The 22151-nt window shown below is 42.4% G+C and overlaps 1 pseudogene; it reads right to left on the reverse strand.

Annotated features, from left to right (window-relative positions):
• Nucleotides 1-15600: 15600 nt before the first annotated feature.
• On the reverse strand, nucleotides 15601-18623 carry LOC121840859 (annotated as a pseudogene).
• Between the last annotated feature and the right edge of the window lie 3528 nt (nucleotides 18624-22151).

The following is a 22151-nucleotide window of genomic DNA, read 5'->3' on the forward strand; positions in this document are numbered from 1 at the left end:
TACTCACCCAGTTGGTGGAAGAATCATGTCTAAACCAATTTAGGATCGGACAAAATTCTAGTGCCTGGAATTACAATTTTAAAGTTTGGTACGGATAGTCCCCCTACGTCTTTCCCATTTTGTCATTTTACCCAGGATCGCTTACCTTGCAATATACATTTTGAAACCACAATATGGATTTTTTTCTCAATAGTAAGAAGGGGGCGACAAGGGAAGGATTTAACTACATAAATTCAACCGTGGCAATATATTCATTTTGACAATAGATCTGCTGCCGGTTAAAGCAACTGGGATGTTAGTAGGCTTGGGCGGTTTAACTTGTATATCGTTGTATTTGGAAAAAGCCACGGGATGGGTTTTCAATACAGTCAACCATTTGTTTGACGTTTTTAAATCCATTTGAATTACCTGCAGTCAACTTGTGCAATTCTTTTGCACAGTGGTTCCCAGACTGTGGGGTGCGCAGTTTTTTTATTGAGGAACTCAGCCGGCTTTAAACTTACTCTTGAGGGACAAAATGGCGCCGTAGAGAGAACACGGTGTTTCAGCGAGCTCTCGTGGCATTCGTAAATTTATATTCTTACATTAATCTCCTAGCTTGAAAAAGTGGTAGAATTGGCTAAATAAGTTACCATATAATGAGTCTTGACGACTATTTCGCAAAAATCTCCGACAACATGCCCAATAGAACTACTAAGAAGTCGACCAAAACCACCACCCCTGTGGATGTGCATGAGGAGCTAGCTAACGTTAGCGAAGCTAACACCATTGCGGATCCAGGCACAATGGACCTGATGATTCAAAAGATGACTGATAACATTACTAAAGTGATCGATGCTAAGATAAGAACGGTCTTGGAAGCAATAGCAGGCCATTCAGCTGAAATACAGAGCGTTGTGAAACGTGTTGTTGAGGCGGAAGGGAGAATTGCTGCAGTGGAAACTTCAACTACATCTATGGACGCTAAGATAAAAGCACTTGAGAAACAGGTGCGCGAAATGGCGGAGCACATTGACGACTTGGATAGTCGAGGACGCAGATGCAATATTCGTGTTGTGGGACTCCCGGAAAATTCTGAAGGGACACGTTCAGTAAAATTCTTTGAGGAATGGATCCCTGGCTACCTACAAATGGACACTAAGGCTGGTCGTGTGAAGCTGGACAGAGCCCATCGCTCTCAAGCACCAATACCCGGTCCCAATCAGCGCCCACGGCCGGTGGTTATAAAGTTCCACAACTTCACCGACAAGCAGCGCGTCATGGATGCGGCTAGAAACATCGGCTCTGATGGTAGTCAACATAAAGGTCCAAAGGTCTCATTCTTCAATGATTATTCCACAGCGGTTGTACGAAGACGCAAAGCGTTTGATGAGGCGAAGGCTCGACTCAGGAGAATGAAGATGGACTACGCACTGTTGTACCCGGCCACATTGAAGATTATGGTCAACGGATCACCTAAAAGCTCTACACACCTGAAGAGGCTGCTGCGTTTATTGACTCTCTCGGGTAAATAACTTTAAGCTGCACCTCCACAGCATTGAATAACTTTGTTTATTTTTGGTTGAATCTGATCATGAAACAGTGGTGTGAGTCCTCACGTACTCCGGCTCAGTAATATTCGTATCTTTATTATTTTTCTTGCTAAAGTAATAGCCGCTATAGCTCAGGCTGAGACATGTGTGAATCCATATTGGTGCCCAGGCTTGGTTTTAGGTGGAAGAGCCTCAATCTTCTTCTATTGATTTTCTTTTCCATATATATAAAGGATGAGGCTATTGAGCAGCAATGCGGACTTAAGAGTCTACATTGGAGAGTTGAAATCCCCTGCATGTTAGCTAGTGGGAAAACCCCCTTTTGGATTTTAACATGTTTAATTTTTGGGTTTAGTATAGTTCGAGTTCAGGGTTCATATTTTTTGTTTATGCTCAGTGAGATAGAGGAGAGTTCAACACATGGAAAAAGGTACCACCCACTTTTACAGTAGGATCCATTCTGGATATTGAATGGTCAAGATACAATGGCAGGTAACAGACTGCGTGTATGTACGTGGAACATTAGAGGGAGCCATAACCCCATTAAAAGGAAGAAAGTACTGTCTTTTTTGAAAAAAGAAAATATTGATATTGCCCTGTTGCAAGAAACTCATTTGGATGATAAGGAGCACCTGAAATTACAACAAGGAGGGTTTGGTCAAGTGTTTTTCTCATCATTTACATCCAGAAGTAGAGGTGTAGCAATTCTGGTGAAAAAGAACTTACCACTTAAGGTCTTGAATTGTGTGAAAGATAAATTTGGTTGCTTTGTTATAATTAATGGTACTTTACAAGGGCAAAACATTTCCATAATGAATATTTACTTCCCCCCTGCTCACCCCCCTGATTTCCTCACTAAGGCATTTCTAGACTTTTCAGAATTAAACTCAGACACTGCAGTGGTTGGAGGAGATTTTAACTGCTTGTTGAACCCCCTTATTGATAAGTTTCCCAGTGGTATAGCTTCACTCTCTCCTCAAGCTAAGTCACTTAAAGTTATTTGTGATGATCTGGGGTATGCGGATGTCTGGAGAGCTTTCCATCCCTCCAACAGAGAGTTCACTTTTTTTCTCTGCACCTCATGGATGTCAGACTAGAATAGATTATTTTTTTATGCCCAAGATGTCTTTGCAGTCTGTTTTATCCGCTAGGATAGGAAGCATAGTCATATCTGATCATGCTGAGGTGATCCTGGACATAAAACTCAACGGGGCATTCAATCGGTCAAGACATTGGAGGTTGAACACAACCATTCTTAAAGACCATACATTCACATCATATTTTATAACAGAGTTTAAAGCATTTTTCTCTATTAACTCTCAATCAACAGATAACCCCTCGCTCCTTTGGGAGACCTGTAAAGCGTATGCCAGGGGTCTGATTATGTCATACACAGCTACTAAGAGACGGAAAAAGCGGGAAAAGCAAAAAATGTTAGAGGGTGAATTAGGAACTAAAGAGAAGGACTACATTAAAACGCCCACTCCTGCCCTATTAAAGGAAATATCAGTCATTAGATCAACGTTAGACTCTCTCCTAACACAGGACGCTGAAAAGAAAATGAGATTTGTCAGGCAAAAGCTATATGAACATGGCGATAAGCCAGGAAAGTACTTGGCATACCTATCTAAAAAGAGGGCTGACTCTCAGTCAATTGCTACTATTACTGATTCTGATGGTAATCATTTATATGAAAATAAATTGATAAGTGACTCATTTAAGAAATTTTATACAAACCTTTATGCCTCAGAACTGCCAAAGGATGCACCCAAATTAATGGAGAACTTCTTTTGTAAGATTGAGCTCCCTACTATCTCCGAAGAGCAGAGGTCCCTCCTTAATGCCCCTATTACCAAGGAAGAGATAATGTTCGCAATTAAGAATCTGCAAAATGGTAAGGCCCCAGGACCAGACGGGTTTTGTAGTGAGTTCTATAAAGAGTTCCATGGCCTGATCCTTGAGCCATTGCGTGATATGTTTAACCACTCATTTTCAAATGACCAACTCCCTCAAACGCTGAGAGAAGCCAACATTTCACTTATTCTCAAAAAGGGAAAATGTCCAGAGTCTTGTTCCTCATACAGACCAATTTCCCTTCTGAATGTGGATAGAAAATTGCTTTCTAAAATTCTAGCCACAAGATTAGAGGACTCACTGCCACTAATTGTGAAAGGAGACCAAACTGGCTTCATTAGGGGCCGTAAGTCATGCAACAACGTCAGGCGGCTTCTTAATGTAATTCAAGCCTACCAACAAAGTGCTGTGGATGGTCTTGTGCTCTCCCTAGATGCTGAGAAAGCATTTGATCGTGTGGAGTGGTCTTACCTATTATTTGCTCTAAATAAATTTGGTCTGGGGGACAACTTTATAAAATGGGTGAAAGTTTTATATGATGATCCTCAGGCTGCTGTCCTTACTAATGGGCTACGGTCAAATAGCTTCTCTATACACAGAGGTACCAGACAGGGCTGTCCTTTATCCCCCCTCCTCTTTGCACTCGTTATGGAACCACTGGCCGAGGCCATCAGGGTAACGCCTGCTATACAGGGGCTGCTCATTGGTGATGTTCACCATAAAATAAGCTTGTATGCTGATGATGTCCTGATATTCATCTCTAGTCCCGAGACTTCAATTACATCTCTTATTAATATTATTGAATTATTCAGCGAATTCTCAGGCTACAAGATTAACCTTACTAAGTCAGAGGCTATGCCACTTGGTAGCCTACACTCTGTACCTAATACTTCTCCCCTTCCCTTTTAAATGGTCTCCCTCAGGTTTCATGTATCTGGGTATATTTGTAACTCCTAAATTCCAGCTAATGTACAAAGCCAATTTTGTTCCCTTGTTTGATACAATAAGACAGGATCTGGATCGCTGGAACTCTCTCCCGATTTCTTGGTTGGGTAGAATATCCCTCTTGAAAATGAACATTTTACCTAGACTACTTTACCCAATCCAAATGATCCCAGTATTACTCTCCAATAAGGTAATAAAGGATGTAAATGGATGGCTAAGTTCCTTTATATGGAGTAAACGCAAGCCAAGACTTAAGATGGCAATATTGCAGCTGCCAAGTTCTATGGGCGGCTTGGACCTGCCCAATATCAGGTTCTATCAATGGTGTGCCCACCTTTGTTATATTTCTGACTGGATCACAAATGATGACTCCTCTATTTGGTTAGACATTGAGACTTCTCTTTCAAAATACCCCTTACAGGATCTTTTATTTTTCAGAAGTTTCAAGTCTGTAGAAGATCACTGCAATAATCCCGTTACACTTAACACACTCAAAGTATGGAGGTCAGTTCAACGCTTCCTGGGAAGGTCCAAACTAACCTCTGCTCTTACCCCAATTCTTAACAACCCAGATTTCAGTCCAGGATTGCTGGATGCTGGCTTTAACTTATGGCTTAATAAGGGCATACGCAGGCTAAATGACTTATTTGCTGATAAGATTTTGTTGTCATTTGAGCAGATGGTCGAGAAATATCGACTCCCAAAGCAGGACTTTTTCCGCTTCCTACAAGTAAGACATTATATTCTGAAGAGCACCACCTTAATTGGTAACCCTGATGTGTCTGTCATTGAAAGAATGCTTTTTTTCCCACAAATGAAAATGTCTGTAAGTCTGTTTTATGATACTTTAAGGTCCTTTTCTGCTGTCAACACACAGAGGGTGAAACAAGTGTGGGAGAAAGAATTGTCTGTTACTATTGACGAAGAGATGTGGGAGGACATTTGGAGATATGCAAAAACAATATCTATATGTAACCGTACTAGAGCAATCCAATTAAGAATAATACACAGATTGCATATATCCCCAAATCGCAGACATGCTTTTAGCCCCACTTCCTCTTCCCCTCAGTGTCTTAAATGCAAAACTGATACAGGCACCCTAACACATTGTTTATGGTCATGTACCAAAATACAAAGATACTGGTCTGGTGTTCTGCAAGAAATTGAAAAGATCCTAGGGGTTGATCTAGAATTGGACCCAGTTTCTTTACTGTTAGGTCTCCCTAGTAGGCATGTTACTTCTGTCGGTAAAAGGAGGCTTTACAACATCCTTACCTTCGCAGCGAGGAAAAACATCCTTTTACAGTGGATTAGTGATAAGGTTCCTTCTATTAAAGATTGGCATAAGATACTATTTGAATGGGTGCCTCTGGAATATCTGACATGTACATTGCATTCTAAAACAGACCAGTTCTACAAAGTATGGGAACCTTATCTAAATTACCTAGAACCTGAGGTATCAGCTATTATGCTGCAAGGATTCTCTTAGAATGGCGGGGATCTATGTATTTCAGAACTACACTGTACGTTCCATGTGTGGAACCTAACCTCTTGGTTTAAACTGAGCTTTTTTGTTTAATTTCTGTTTGTAAGTTTGTTTAAAATGTATGTATTGAGAGACGCAATGATGGTGATGGGGTGAGAGAAGCACAGAGCGGGAAGAGGAAAATGGTGTACGTATGTATGGGTGTGTATATGTGTGTGTGTGTGTGCGTGTATGTATGTGTGTGTATATGCATGGGTATATGTATGTGTGTGTATGTATGTATGTATGTATGTGTATATATGCACGTAGATATGTGTAAGTGGGTGCTGTTTTTCTTGTTTTTGTTCTGTGTGCTTTGTCTCTGTTGTTGTATCTCTTAATATGGGTGAAAATTGTGAAATTCCAATAAAAATACTGTTACAAAAATAAAATAAAAAACTTACTCTTGAAAGTTGTAATATTAGAATTTCTAAATTGTTTAGTGCATCAGCAGTTCCTCTTGTCATGTCAGTCATTGCATACCTTAGAAAGCTATTTATAACTTGTCAGAAATGTCCAGATCAACTAGCCAATGTCAGCTAACATTTTTTTTATTTAGGTTTCTTAGCCCATAGATATTGTTGTAATTTTGTAGTCAATTTTTGCTTTAGAACGGCAACATTTTCTTTGCACTCCATGACAAAATGTGTAGAAATGCAGAAAATGTGCTTTAAACATGCAAGATTCTCTCTACCAACGAGAGCTGTGAACAATTTGTCCATATAAATAGACGCGTGGGACGTTCCCAAATGCTGGAAGGGCAAAGGTTTTGGAACCCCCGCTTTAGGAGATAACACAGATTGCGTTCTTCATTTCAACTGTCACATTATTTAACCTTATGAAGATTACCATAGTTTCCCAGAACAGTTGAGTCAGTGTCAAGCGTTCATTTGTAAATAGCACAACGCGAGAAAGCAGCAGGTGAGTCCATAGCATTCTTTATCTATCAGCAAGTCCCTGTTGTGTGGCGCACATGAGGTATATGCAATGCAAACATTTTGTACTGAAATCAGATATCTTATAAGGGCTTCCATACTCACCGAAAATTATATTCGTTAGCTATTAACAATGTTTGTATAACTTTATGAGCTGGAATTGACAATTTTAGCAATTTGCTATTTTTCCGCTTGTAAGCATTTAGCTAACAGTGTCTGTGAATTCGGTATTAGTTTGTGCTAATTTTGCTAGCATTCTGGTAATTGAGACCCAATTGTCTTTTCTTGCTTTTATGGCGCCCCTTATGTGCTATGCCGGTAATACCCTAAATCCCGGTATGAGAGAAGGAAGGCATGACGATATTGAAAATCTGGATACCGGCCAAATCTAGATGTTATCTATTGAGGTCGGATTTCTATAGGGTTGAGATCTGGAGACTGGCTAGGCCACTCCAGGACCTTGAAATGCTTCTTACGAAGCCACTCTTTCGTTGCCCGGGCGGTGTGTTTGGGATCATTGTCATGCTGAAAGACCCAGCCACGTTTCATCTTCAATGCCCTTGCTGATGGAAGGAGGTTTTCACTCAAAATCTCACAATACATGGCCCCATTCATTCTTTCCTTTACACGGATCAATCGTCCTGGTCCCTTTGCTGAAAAACGAGTTTGGAGTGTGACTGTTTGAGGTTGTGGACAGGTGTCTTTTATACTGATAACAAGTTCAAAAAGGTGCCATTAATACAGGTAACGAGTGGAGGACAGAGGAACCTCTTAAAGAAGAAGTTACAGGTCCGTGAGAGCCAGAAATCTTGCATGTTTGTAGGTGACCAAATACTTATTTTCCACCATAATTTGCAAATAAATTCATTAAAAAATCCTACAATGCGATTTTCTGGATTTTTTTTCTTCTCATTTTGTCTGTCATAGTTGAATTGTACCTATGATGAAAATTACAGGCCTCATCTTTTTAAGTGGGAGAACTTGCACAATTGGTGGCTGACTAAATACTTTTTTGCCCCACTGTAATTAAAAGAACATGAGGGAAATTTAATTGCTCTTAATTTATCAATATTGGTTGTGTCATTTAATGGTGACTTATTTTATCAAATTCTTTCTCTGTAATTATTATTACTGATTAACTAATCATGTACATTTAGTTAACTGGGAAGTCGGGGAACCACGGAATATCTTCAGATTACAAAGTTATAATTTTGCAAATATAACTCTAGATATTTTAATATTTGATCAATTAGTCTATCAATTAATTATTCTTTACCCTTACGCTAGTCTCATTTCAAGCATCGTAGAATACTTGGTTATCTGCACAAACCCAGCCTAAACTATGAATCATCCATACACCAATTGGCTCAATTATTTATTTACTAACCAATTACAGAATATACAATACATAATAACATATCGTCCCTAGTGGACTAAACCGAAACAATTGGGTTATAACACAATAGATTCAGAGAAAAGAAGGGGGTTTTAGAAGGAAGACTAAGGGACTTTGGTCTTTATCGGACCTGGGAAGCTATTCTCACAAATACATATGCCACTAATGATCGCTCATTTGGAAAAGCAATGTATTGTATTTACGTGAAGCTGGTGACGTGAGGCTCTGGTTTTCCCTGTCCTTGGCAGAATCTTCCGGGTTGTTGTGTGGTCTGAGAGGTTTATCTTACTCTGGAGATTGGTCCACGTCTGTCAGTGTTCTCGTACTAGATTTGCTACCTTTCCAGCTACAGTCTGTTAGGCTGTCATCTAGGACTCTGTTCTTCTTGAGTGATCAATAGTTCAGAGTTCATACCATTTCACATGTAGAGCAAACTCTCATGTTTCCTGGCCTGTAGGTTGACATTAGAATTAGCCCTTTTAAAAACGTGAGGACAAGTCCTCCCGTTATTTGGAACTTAGGTGACTTTGGGTCACAGGGGCTTTTATAGAAATGTAGATTAGGGGTTGGTTCATAATTTCCAACCAATGCCTATTCACTTGGGTGTGGCTACTGACTTAGTTAAACTTCACAGGGAAGATCATAGATATCATCCTAACTAACTCACCCTCCAAATACACCTCTGCTGTTTTCAACCAAGATCTCAGCAATCACTGCCTCATTGCCTGCATCCGTAATGGGTCTGCAAGCAAACGACCACCCCTAATCACTGTCAAACGCTCCCTAAAACACTTCTGCGAGCAGGCCTTTCTAATCGACCTGGCCGGGGTATCCTGGAATGACATTGACCTCATCCCGACAGTAGAGGATGCCTGGTTATTCTTTTAAAGTGCCTTCCTCACCATCTTAAATAGGCATGCCCCATTCAAAAAATGTAGAACCAGGAATAGATATAGCCCTTGGTTCACTCCAGACCTGTCTGCCCTTGACCAGCACAAAAACATCCTGTGGCGTTCTGCATTAGCATCGAATAGCCCCCGTGATATGCAACTTTTCAGGGAAGTTAGGAACCAATATACACAGGCAGTTAGGAAAGCTATGGCTAGCTTTTTTAAAACAGATATTTGCATCCTGCAGTACAAACTCAATGTCACGCCCTGGTCAAAGTATTTTGTGTTTATCTTTATGTATTTGGTCAGGCCAGGGTGTGGCATGGGGTTTTTGTAATTGTGGTGTGTTTGTCTTGGGGTTTTGGTGGTGGTATTGGGATTGTAGCTTAGTGGGTTGTCTAGCAAAGTCTATGGCTGTCTGGAGTGGTTCTCAATCAGAGGCAGGTGCTTATCGTTGTCTCTGATTGGGAACCATATTTAGGCAGCCATATTCTTTGAGTTTGTCGTGGGTGATTGTCCTTAGTGTCTTACTTGTACTCTCTGTTAGTTTGCACTAGATAGGCTGTTTTCGGTTTTCATTACGTTTATTGTTTTGTAGTGTTTAGTGTTTAGTCGTGTTTACGTTTTGTTTAATAAATATGGATCGCAATCGACACGCTGCAGTTTGGTCCGACTCTCCTTCATCACCACTAGAAAACCGTTACACTCAAGTTCTGGGACACTAAAGTCCATGGAGAATAAGAGCACCTGCTCTGAGGCTAGGAAACACTGTTACAACCGACAAATCCACTATAATTGAGAATTTCAATAAGCATTTTTCTACGGCTGGCCATGCTTTCCACCTAGCTACCCCTACCTCGGTCAACTGCCCGGCACCCTCCACAGCAACCTGCCCAAGCCCCCACCATTTCTCCTTCACCCATATCCAGATAGCTGATCTGAAAGAGCTGCAAAATCTGGACCCCTACAAATCACACAGGCTAGACAATCTGGACCCTCTCTTTCTAAAATTATCTGCCGAAATTGTTGCAACCCCTATAACTAGCCTGTATAACCTCTCTTTCGTATCGTCTGAGATTCCCAAAGATTGGAAAGCTGCTGCGGTCATCCCCCTCTTCAAAGGGGGAGACACTCTAGACCCAAACTGCTACAGACCTACATCTATCCTACCCTGCATCTCTAAGGTCTTCGAAAGCCAAGTTAACAAACAGATTACTGACCTTTTTGAATCACATCGTACCTTCTCCGCTATGCAATCTGGTTTCCGAGCTGGGCATGGGTGCACCTCAGCCACGCTCAAGGTCCTTAACGATATCATAACCTCCATCGATAAGAGACAATACTGTGCAGCTGTATTCATCGACCTGGCCAAGGCTTTCGACTCTGTCAATCACCACATTCTTATTGGCAGACTCAACAGCCTTGGTTTCTCAAACGATTGCCTCGCCTGGTTCACCAACTACTTCTCAGAGTTTGGTGTGTCAAATCGGAGGGCCTGTTGTCCGGACCTCTGGCAGTCTCTATGGGGGTGCCACAGGGTTCAATTCTCGGGCCGACTCTCTTCTCTGTATACATGAATTATGTCGCTCTTGCTGCTGGTGATTCTCTGATCCACCTCTACGCAGACAACACCATTCTGTATACTTCTGGCCCTTCTTTGGAGACTGTGTTAACTAACCTCCAGATGAGCTTCAATTCCATATAACTCTCCTTCCGTGGCCTCCAACTGCTCTTAAACGCAAATAAAACTAAATGCATGTTATTCAACCGATTATTGCTCGCCCATCCAGCATCACTACTCTGGACGGCACTGACTTAGAATACGTGGATAACTACAAATACCTAGGTGTCTGGTTAGACTGTAAACTCTCCTTCCAGACTCACATTAAGCATCTCCAATCCAAAATTAAATCTAGAATCGACTTCCTATTTCGCAACAAAGCGTCCTTCACTCAGGCTGCCAAACATACCCTCGTAAAACTGACCATCCTACTGATCCTTGACTTCGGCGATGTAATCTATAAAATAGCCTACAACACTCTACTCAACAAATTGGATGCAGTCTATCACAGTGCCATCCGTTTTGCCACCAAAGCCCCATACACTATTCACCACTGCGACCTGTATGCTCTCGTTGGCTGGCCCTCGCTTCATACTCGTCGCCAAACCCACTGGCTACAGGTTATCTACAAGTCTCTGCTAGGTAAAGCCCCGCCTTATCTCAGCTCACTGGTCATCATAGCAGCACCCACTCGTAGCACGCGCTCCAGCAGGTATATCTCACTGGTCACCCCCAAAGCCAATTCCTCCTTTGGTCACCTTTCCTTCCAGTTCTCTGCTGCCACTGACTTGAACAAACTGCAAAAATCACTGGAGCTGGAGATTCCCATCTCCCTCACTAGCTTTAAGAACCAGCTGTCAGAGCAGCTCACAGATCACTGCACCTGTTCATAGCCCATCTGTATACAGCCCATCTATCTACCTCCTCCCCATAATGTATTTATTTTGCTCCTTTTGCACCACAGTATCTCTACTTGCACATCCATCTTTTGCACATCTACTATTCCAGTGTTTAATTGCCATATTGTAATTACTTCGCCACCATGGCTTATTTATTGCCTTAACTCCCTTATTTGACCTAATTTGCACTAACTGTATATAGACTTTGTTTTCTTTTTTTCTACTGTATTATTGACTGTATGTTTTGTTCATTCCATGTGTAACTCTGTGTTGTTGTATGTCGAACTGCTATGCTTTATCTTGGCCAGGTTGCAGTTGCAAATGAGAACTTGTTCTCAACTAGCTTACCTGGTTAAATAAAGGTGAAATAAATAAAATAAAAATACAATAATTAGATGCAAACCTCATAACTGAGGCACCTGTAGAAACAGATTTAGGGTAATGTGTTAGGGTATTGTCTTTCATGAGGTCACAAACATGAAACAAAATGTACCGGGTCGTAGCTGGCGTCTCCACCGACAGTTTACACATTCTCCAGAATAGGAATATTGTTCAGTTCTCCAATTCTGGGATGGAGTAGAATTGCGTGGGAGGATCCCTTTGTCTTACTGTGAAACTCTCTCTCCATACTGCATGGCCAGGGAGAGTCTCTTTACGGAATTTATGACGTGGGGGTTAAGTTGTAAAACTGCTCCCCCCTTAACATGAGAGGGGGGTTGTTCACATCTCTGCTAGCCAATTCACTGAAAGGGCTAGTGTCATGACAGTTGTGTCCCCATTCTAGCTTTGCACTAGAGCATCCCAGACTGGAAGGAGTACCTGATGAACTGGCTGGTTGGAGCCAGAACTCTGCCTATGGATTTGTATATGAAAGTAACACTTGTGACAAACATACTGCCTTTTCTCTGTGGTAGAACCAACCAAATTACCGCTGCCCCTTTTTTCCTCTAATGACCATTCCTTCTCTCAGACACACAGCTGGCAGAGTGTATGAAGGGTCCGTTCCGTACTGGGATGCATGTGGTGGACCGGACTCTGGTGAGCCTGGACGCGACTGGCGGTGGTGGACACTAACCGGGGGCCACCTCAGACTTGTCTATGATGACGGGGAGCAGGAGGCCCATGGGGAGCCCCTCTCTGACTTCTGGTGCCATATGTGGAGTCCCCTACTGCACCCAGTGGTCTGGTCCAGCAAAGTGGGCCATGTCATCAAACCACCTGCTACGTGATTAAATCAAACGGTACACTTTTTAAAAAAAAATGTTTTTATAAAGTTGAACGTTGATGATATTTAACTTTTTTTCCCCCAAACATTGACCACCCAACATTCCGTAAGGTGTACTGTGACAGCGTCCCCATGCTGTTTAAAAAGGTCAGTGTATAGACTGATCAGATGAATCAATATCTATCTATAGATGGCACTTTGGCATAGCAACAAACTTTTATACCAGAGTCAGCGGCTAAAGAAGCACAAATAGAGCGCAGTGTTTCTGCATGCCACAACTGCTTGTTTCATGAATGTGAACCTTTTATAGCACCGCTATGCTTAACTATGACCCCCCCCACCCATAGCCCAGGACCATGTACATGGAGGCTTCTTTGAGGTGGGGATAAAAATAGAGGCCATCAACCCTCTAAACCTGGGCAACATCTGTGTGGCCACTATACCCAAGGTAACAGAAGATGAACAGGAGTTTGCTATAATGGCTACTTCTAGCTAGCAGACTAGTGATTCAACCTGATGAAAAAGGTCTCTTTCTGTCTCCGGTGCTGTTGGATGGCTACCTCATGGTGGACATTGATGGCACAGGTGACGGGTCTGACTGGTTTTGCTACCACACTATCTTCCATGCGATCCTACCCAAGGGATACTGCCAAAAGCACAACATACAGCTCACACCACCCCCTGGTAATATCCTATTCTCTCCTCCCTACTCTCTCCCCTACTTTCTCGCTCTTCCTATTTCTTGTTGCTCTGGTTTACTTTTCTGGGCAAACTCCACTTGCTCAGTGAATCTATGATAAGAATGAAGTCAGTGGTTCCCTATGCTATGTCATATCCCTTACACAAGTGGGATATTCATCTTTTCCACCAGGCTATGACTGGAAAACCTTCAACTGGGCCAAATACCTGGAGGAGAAGGGAACCATAGTTGCACCAGTATGGCTCTTCAACACGCTTTTATCTACCAAGTATCATACAGGTGACCAGCTTACAGTATATGGGCTTATGAGATGCTATTCGTACTCAGAGAGGTTTTCACTATTTGCTGCCAAGACTGTGCAAAGCTGTCATCATGGCAAAGGGTGGCTACTTTAAAGAATCTAAAATACAGTGCCTTGCGAAAGTATTCGGCCCCCTTGAACTTTGCGACCTTTTGCCACATTTCAGGCTTCAAACATAAAGATATAAAACTGTATTTTTTTGTGAAGAATCAACAACAAGTGGGACACAATCATGAAGTGGAACGACATTTATTGGATATTTCAAACTTTTTTAACAAATCAAAAACTGAAAAATTGGGCGTGCAAAATTATTCAGCCCCCTTAAATTAATACTTTGTAGCGCCACCTTTTGCTGCGATTACAGCTGTAAGTCGCTTGGGGTATGTCTCTATCAGTTTTGCACATTGAGAGACTGAACTTTTTCCCATTCCTCCTTGCAAAACAGCTCGAGCTCAGTGAGGTTGGATGGAGAGCATTTGTGAACAGCAGTTTTCAGTTCTTTCCACAGATTCTCGATTGGATTCAGGTCTGGACTTTGACTTGGCCATTCTAACACCTGGATATGTTTATTTTTGAACCATTCCATTGTAGATTTTGCTTTATGTTTTGGATCATTGTCTTGTTGGAAGACAAATCTCCGTCCCAGTCTCAGGTCTTTTGCAGACTCCATCAGGTTTTCTTCCAGAATGGTCCTGTATTTGGCTCCATCCATCTTCCAATCAATTTTAACCATCTTCCCTGTCCCTGCTGAAGAAAAGCAGGCCCAAACCATGATGCTGCCACCACCATGTTTGACAGTGGGGATGGTGTGTTCAAGGTGATGAGCTGTGTTGCTTTTACGCCAAACATAACGTTTTGCATTGTTGCCAAAAAGTTCAATTTTGGTTTCATCTGACCAGAGCACCTTCCAGGTCTCCCAGGTGGCTTGTGGCAAACTTTAAACGACACTTTTTATGGATATCTTTGAGAAATGGCTTTCTTCTTGCCACTCTTCCATAAAGGCCAGATTTGTGCAATATACGACTGATTGTTGTCCTATGGACAGAGTCTCCCACCTCAGCTGTAGATCTCTGCAGTTCATCCAGAGTGATCATGGGCCTCTTGGCTGATCAGTCTTCTCCTTGTATGAGCTGAAAGTTTAGATGGACGGCCAGGTCTTGGTAGATTTGCAGTGGTCTGATACTCCTTCCATTTCAATATTATCGCTTGCACAGTGCTCCTTGGGATGTTTATAGCTTGGGAAATCTTTTAGTATCCAAATCCGGCTTTAAACTTCTTCACAACAGTATCTCGGACCTGCCTGGTGTGTTCCTTGTTCTTCATGATGCTCTCTGCGCTTTTAACGGACCTCTGAGACTATCACAGTGCAGGTGCATTTATACGGAGACTTGGTTGCACACAGGTGGATTGTATTTATCATCATTAGTCATTTAGGTCAACATTGGATCATTCAGAGATCCTCACTGAACTTCTGGAGAGAGTTTGCTGCACTGAAAGTAAAGGGGCTGAATAATTTTGCACGCCCAATTTTTCAGTTTTTGATTTGTTAAAAAGTTTGAAATATCCAATAAATGTTGCTCCACTTCATGATTGTGTCCCACTTGTTGATTCTTCACAAAAAAAAAAATACAGTTTTATATCTTTATGTTTGAAGCCTGAAATGTGGCAAAAGGTCGCAAAGTTCAAGGGGGCCGAATACTTTCGCAAGGCACTGTATACTTTGATTTGTTTGACCCATTTTTTTGGTTACTACATGATTCCCTATGTGTTATTTCAATTTTTTTCATAGCCTTCACTATTCTACAATGTCTAAAAAATAGAATTTTTTGGACTGGAATTAGTAGGTGTTTCCAAACTATAGACTGGTACTGTAGCCAATTAATAAATGTTTGTATGAAAGTGTGAACATGAGTTGGTTAGAGCGTGTATCTGAGTGTATACATGAGAGACGGGGAGTTTGCAAGCATGTATCAGTGTCTGTCTGAGAGTGAGTGTATGTAAGAAAGAAAGAAAGAGAGCATAACGTGTGTATGTCGTACATGCGTAGCGGCAGCAAGGGGCAGAAGAGGGTTCTCTGCCAGGCTGATGACATCCAGGCCGATCAGAGGGTTGAAGTCAGGCACCTCCTCCAGCTGGATCCTCTCCAGGTAGACTGACCAGCACCCAGCCCTGCCAGAGAGTCCTTAGACATCTACAGGAGAACCACAACACAGAGGGGGAATAGGAGAGGAGAAAAGAGAAAGAGGAGCATAAGAGATTGCAAGGGGGTAAAAAGAGGAAAGTAAGGGAGATATGAGAATAGAAAGTAGAGGAGTGACAGGAAAACCTCCAATCCCCTGCCATCCAGAAACAGATCCTTCAGTACCCTAGCCAATAGCTGGAAAACATGCAGCCAACTCCAGCTAATGGGATTCCCCGACAGCTGTAATGATCCCAGGTTGTCCGTCTTTGCGAACGCATCACTGGGCACCACCTCGGATAGAGCCCGTTCAACTTCTCAGCCCCAGTCAGAATCCCTGGCTACAGTTTGGTGATGGAATTGTTCTCCATGTGAAGGGCCAGCAGGCCAGGTAGCAGCTTGAACCGGAGGCCTCGCAGGTCGAGGAGGCACGTGTTCGGGGAGAAGCCGTGGGGGACTTTGGTGTGGCCGCAGTTCTCAGAGGAGGAGTGGTGTCTCAACCTATGGGGGAAAAGTGGATGAGGGATGTGGGAGAGGAGGATAACATAGAAGAGAGAGGGTTTGGTGAGGTAAATCCATTTTAAAGCTGGCAAGACCATATCAAACTCCCAGCATCTCCATCTCTCACCTTGCAGGCACAGTTGGCAGGCACAGTTGGCGGGACACTTGACATTGTTGGTGGGGGTTGGAATCCCCCTTGTCTGCTCCTCAAACTCAGCCTTTAGCATGGCCTCCTGGCTCTTGCAGCGCAAGTCCCGGAAGTGGATGGTCTCCAGGATCTCCCCAGAGAAGTGGGCCGGTCCTCCGCAGGCCCCCATCAGCCATGTTGAGGGTGTAGGTGAGCTGGTTGTGGGCAAGGGAAAGCAAGTTGAGGAGCCCAGCTGAGGGAAGATCTCTGGCTGGATCTCCTCCACCGGGTTATGGTCAATCAGTAGCTGCTTCAGCGAGGAGAGGCCGTCGAACGCCTCCTGCAGACGTAGAGGAAGAGAGTGTGGAGCTTTTAATTTGCAATACCAACTTCTCCCAGCAACATAGTCAAACCGCAGCAAAGAAACAGTCACATATAACATTGTCTCGATCTATCTCACCTGATAATGGATCTCAATGTTGTTGTTGGCCAGGTTGAGGAAGACGAGGCGGCCCAGAGCACGGAACGCCCCCTCCTTTATGGTGTGGATGTTGCTGCGCTGCATGGACAGGTGCATCAGGTATGGCATGTGTTTGAATGCACCTGATGGCAGCTCCTGGATGTTGTTGCCTATCAGATCCAGCTTCACTGTGATCTGATGGGGAATGGATTGATAAGGATTGAGATTTGTTTGATTAATATTTTATTTTCGTCTTGTATTCAAACAGGTTTCTCCTTCAAATGTAATTCAGTTGCATACCTCATTGTGAGACTGTCAGGTTTTTGTTGATGCAGGTAACAATGAGTGAGATTTGTTCACACACACTCTTTTAGGCACTTGCCAAGGTGCACCCAGAGATGGCCAAGAGCAATACCACCAGAGTCCATAAGGCCGCGTGACAGACCATGGAATACATCTGGAAAATCAAATGCGATTCAATTGGCTGAGCAGAAATTCTACTAGAACATAAACAAAGTTTACAGCCATTCCACTTGTTGGGGGCCTATTCTATAGCCTATACAGGTCTTAGAGTCTCAAATGTCCTGGCCTTGAATCGAATTAATATACTTTCTCATCCCGTCTGTTTTTCGAAGAGTCATTTGAACTATTTGCTTTCTCAAATCTTTGCTTTCTCAAATCTTTGCTGGTATGCGTCGGATTTCGATCAGGTTACATTCCACGACTGATGATCATCTCGGTGAGTCGCCGTTTCACACGTCGCAGCGTCAAAATTGTCCACAGGCATGTTTTTAAATGTAATCCCAACAACTTCAATTACGCATTCGGTTAATTCCGTTAATACATGCGTAGTAACGATACAAATACATGTTTTCAATAGTCTACAATAGTCTACCTATATGCTGAAGTAGCCTAACTGATTGTAGACTACAACTACTTGAAGGCGTTTATCCACATTTCAATAAATGGCTTTGTTTATAAAAAGGAAAAGCCAGTTCCATATCTGCCATGGTATTTCAAAGAGAGCTTAAAAGTGTGTATGTACGCTATTTCATCACACTTGTGAAATCACCGTTATCACTGAAGTGTAGTCTGAAGGTGCAGTCTGTCTGAAGGTGCAGTCTACCTGAACCAAAACAATACACCACTGCATATGGAAATAGGTCAATGGGGTTTGGGAAATGACTTGCTCAGCCTGAACCGAGGAAAGTTTCCAGATAAATCCAACCAAAGTTATGTAATTTTTGTTTACCAATCGCCTACTTGTTCCTATTTAGCAATTGAAAAACGATGTTTTAACAAAGATGTGTCCATCTACAATGATCAGACGTTGTGAATTTTGAGTTAGAGAAAGAGAGATTTGTAAGCGAGGGGGAGAAATAAGAGACCGCATAATTTCCTAGGGCAAAGCCTGTGTGTGTCAATGTCCCCCCGGGGATCAATCGTTCAGACTGCAGTTGAGCAGGAACGCCGGCTGCGCACAAAGTGTATTCACGCCTGCCGTTGCCGGACTCATGGCTGCCGATTGTCTCCAGTAAATAAACCAGGAGGAATGCTGGAACACAGTTCCCTGTAGTGGTTTCCTACCGTCATCTGGCTAATCCACGAAACATGACCCACGTCTGTGTGTTTGCTGATAGAAAATATGACACTGTCCCACAGCGGCGTAGCTACGGGTAGGCCGGCCTACCCAGTTTGATCTCGGGCCTACCCCCAAAAAGTTATTATTATTAAATATACATTTTTATTTATTTTATTATTTTTTTTAAATAAATGCATGTGGGATTTATTTTCTATGTGTAATTTTAATATGATGTAACAAAGAAATAGTCCGCGACAATCAAGACAATGGATTCCGACTATTGGTTACATTGTTTTAAAAAGCATACGGTGGTTTACCTGAACAACATAACGTGGATAAACTTTGTAGCGCATAAACTAGCAAACTCTACTACGCTAGATTACTCGAATTGACTCACCAGCTAAGGTAATTTAGTAGTTCTAGCAATGGCAAACCAAATGTCGATCGCTAGGTTTTTCAAACAAAGACGTCTGGAGGAAAAAGAGTGTGATCCAAATTATTTCTGGCACAATCTAACGATTGGTTCCAGAATGAGACATTAATAGGTGGCGGCAGGATAGAAACAACCGCCATCACAACCGCCAATGCCACATTGAGCCAGGCATGCTTGCCTACACCACGGTCTCCTCTCGTTCTTGATGCTGCGGGCGGGGGTGAACCTGCAGTAGGTCCACCGACAGATTTGTCTGCGGTTGATGAACCAGCCTGTCAACCAAAGCTAGCAAAGTTCCCTTCGAGTATGATAAATAGCAAATCACGCTGCTTCTCTTCAAGGTGGTATGACCTGTTCGTGTGGATTAAGTATAGTAAAGCAAATTATGCAATTTATTGTACATTATGTAGGCACTTTCCTGGGGCAAATGTCGAATTCAGATTTGTACGAGATTGATTTTTTAACTGGAAACTCTCAATAAATGCTTGCTGCAAACACGAGAATAGAACATTACATGCTAGTGCCCTTGCAAAAAAAAAAAAAGTTTTATTTTTATTTCACCTTTATTTAACCAGGTAGGCTAGTTGAGAACAAGTTCTCATTTACAACTGCGACCTGGCCAATATAGAGCATAGCAGTGTGAACAGACAGCAACACAGAGTTACACATGGAGTAAACAATAAACAAGTCAATAACACAGATTTTTTTTTTTTTTTACACATTTAAAAAAAATAGTCTATATACATTGTGTGCAAAAGGAATGAGGAGGTAGGTGAATAATTACAATTAAGCAGATTAACACTGGAGTGATAAATGATCAGATGGTCATGTGCAGGTAGAGATACTGGTGTGCAAAAGAGCAGAAAAGTACAAAAAAAAAAAAAAATAAAAAACAGTATGGGGATGAGGTAGATTAATTGGGTGGGCTATTTACCGATGGACTGTGTACAGCCGCAGCGATCGGTTAGCTGATCAGATAGCAGATGTTTAAAGTTGGTGAGGGAGATGAAAGTCTCCAGGTGGGTGTTGCAATCGTGACCAGTGAACTGATATTTTTTATATATTTTTTTATCCGTTATTTTACCAGGTAAGTTGACTAAGAACACATTCTCATTTGCAGCAACGACCTGGGGAATAGTTACAGGGGAGAGGAGGGGGATGAATGAGCCAATTGTAAACTGGGGATTATTAGGTGACCGTGATGGTTTGAGGGTCAGATTGGGAATTTATAAGGCAGAGCTTTACCTAGCATGGACTTGTAGATGACCTGGAGCCAGTGGGTCTGGCAACGAATATGTAGCGAGGGCCAGCCGACTAGAGCATACAGGTCGCAGTGGTGGGTGGTATAAGGAGCTTTAGTAACAAAACGGATGGCACTGTGATAAACTGCATCCAGTTTGCTGAGTAGAGTGTTGGAAGCTATTTTGTAGATGACATCGCCGAAGTCGAGGATCGGTAGGATAGTCAGTTTTACTGGGGTAAGTTTGGCGGCGTGAGTGAAGGAGGCTTTGTTGAGAAATAGAAAGCCGATTCTAGATTTGATTTTGGATTGGAGATGTTTAATATGAGTCTGGAAGGAGAGTTTACAGTCTAGCCAGACACCTAGGTACTTAGATGTCCACATATTCTAGGTCGGAACCATCCAGGGTGGTGATGCTAGTCGGGCGTGCGGGTGCACGCAGCGAACGGTTGAAAAGCATGCATTTGGTTTTACTAGCGTTTAAGAGCAGTTGGAGGCCACGGAAGGAGTGTTGTATGGCATTGAAGCTCGTTTGGTTAGATAGCACAGTGTCCAAGGAAGGGCCAGAAGTATACAGAATGGTGTCGTCTGCGTAGAGGTGGATCAGGGAATCTTACAAGGCGACCCATGGGCCTAGAAGTCGAGGGACTGTGTTAAACCAAATACATGGTGATGCAAACATGGATTTTTTCAAAACCATTTGTGTGAATACTTGTTATAGATCAGTGACTCCTGCAGGTCTGGGAACGTTGGCATAACGTTCTGTTCATTTAGAGTTGATCAGTATGGAAACTGATCATCATTCAATCATTGGCATGTCTATAAGTTATCATTTTAGTGTTTTTATCTTTGTAAAGTGGTCATATACAGTGCCTTGCGAAAGTATTCGGCCCCTTGAACTTTGCGACCTTTTGCCACATTTCAGGCTTCAAACATAAAGATATAAAACTGTATTTTTTTGTGAAGAATCAACAACAAGTGGGACACAATCATGAAGTGGAACGACATTTATTGGATATTTCAAACTTTTTTAACAAATCAAAAACTGAAAAATTGGGCGTGCAAAATTATTCAGCCCCTTTACTTTCAGTGCAGCAAACTCTCTCAGTGTTCAGTGAGGATCTCTGAATGATCCAATGTTGACCTAAATGACTAATGATGATAAATACAATCCACCTGTGTGTAATCAAGTCTCCGTATAAATGCACCTGCACTGTGATAGTCTCAGAGGTCCGTTAAACGCGCAGAGAGCATCATGAAGAACAAGGAACACACCAGGCAGGTCCGAGATACTGTTGTGAAGAAGTTTAAAGCCGGATTTGGATACAAAAAGATTTCCCAAGCTTTAAACATCCCAAGGAGCACTGTGCAAGCGATAATATTGAAATGGAAGGAGTATCAGACCACTGGAAATCTACCAAGACCTGGCCGTCCCTCTAAACTTTCAGCTCATACAAGGAGAAGACTGATCAGAGATGCAGCCAAGAGGCCCATGATCACTCTGGATGAACTGCAGAGATCTACAGCTGAGGTGGGAGACTCTGTCCATAGGACAACAATCAGTCGTATATTGCACAAATCTGGCCTTTATGGAAGAGTGGCAAGAAGAAAGCCATTTCTTAAAGATATCCATAAAAAGTGTTGTTTAAAGTTTGCCACAAGCCACCTGGGAGACACACCAAACATGTGGAAGAAGGTGCTCTGGTCAGATGAAACCAAAATTGAACTTTTTGGCAACAATGCAAAACGTTATGTTTGGCGTAAAAGCAACACAGCTCATCACCCTGAACACACCATCCCCACTGTCAAACATGGTGGTGGCAGCATCATGGTTTGGGCCTGCTTTTCTTCAGCAGGGACAGGGAA

The sequence above is a fragment of the Oncorhynchus tshawytscha genome, linkage group LG25 (assembly GCF_018296145.1).
Source record: "Oncorhynchus tshawytscha isolate Ot180627B linkage group LG25, Otsh_v2.0, whole genome shotgun sequence".
NCBI lineage: Eukaryota > Metazoa > Chordata > Actinopteri > Salmoniformes > Salmonidae > Oncorhynchus > Oncorhynchus tshawytscha.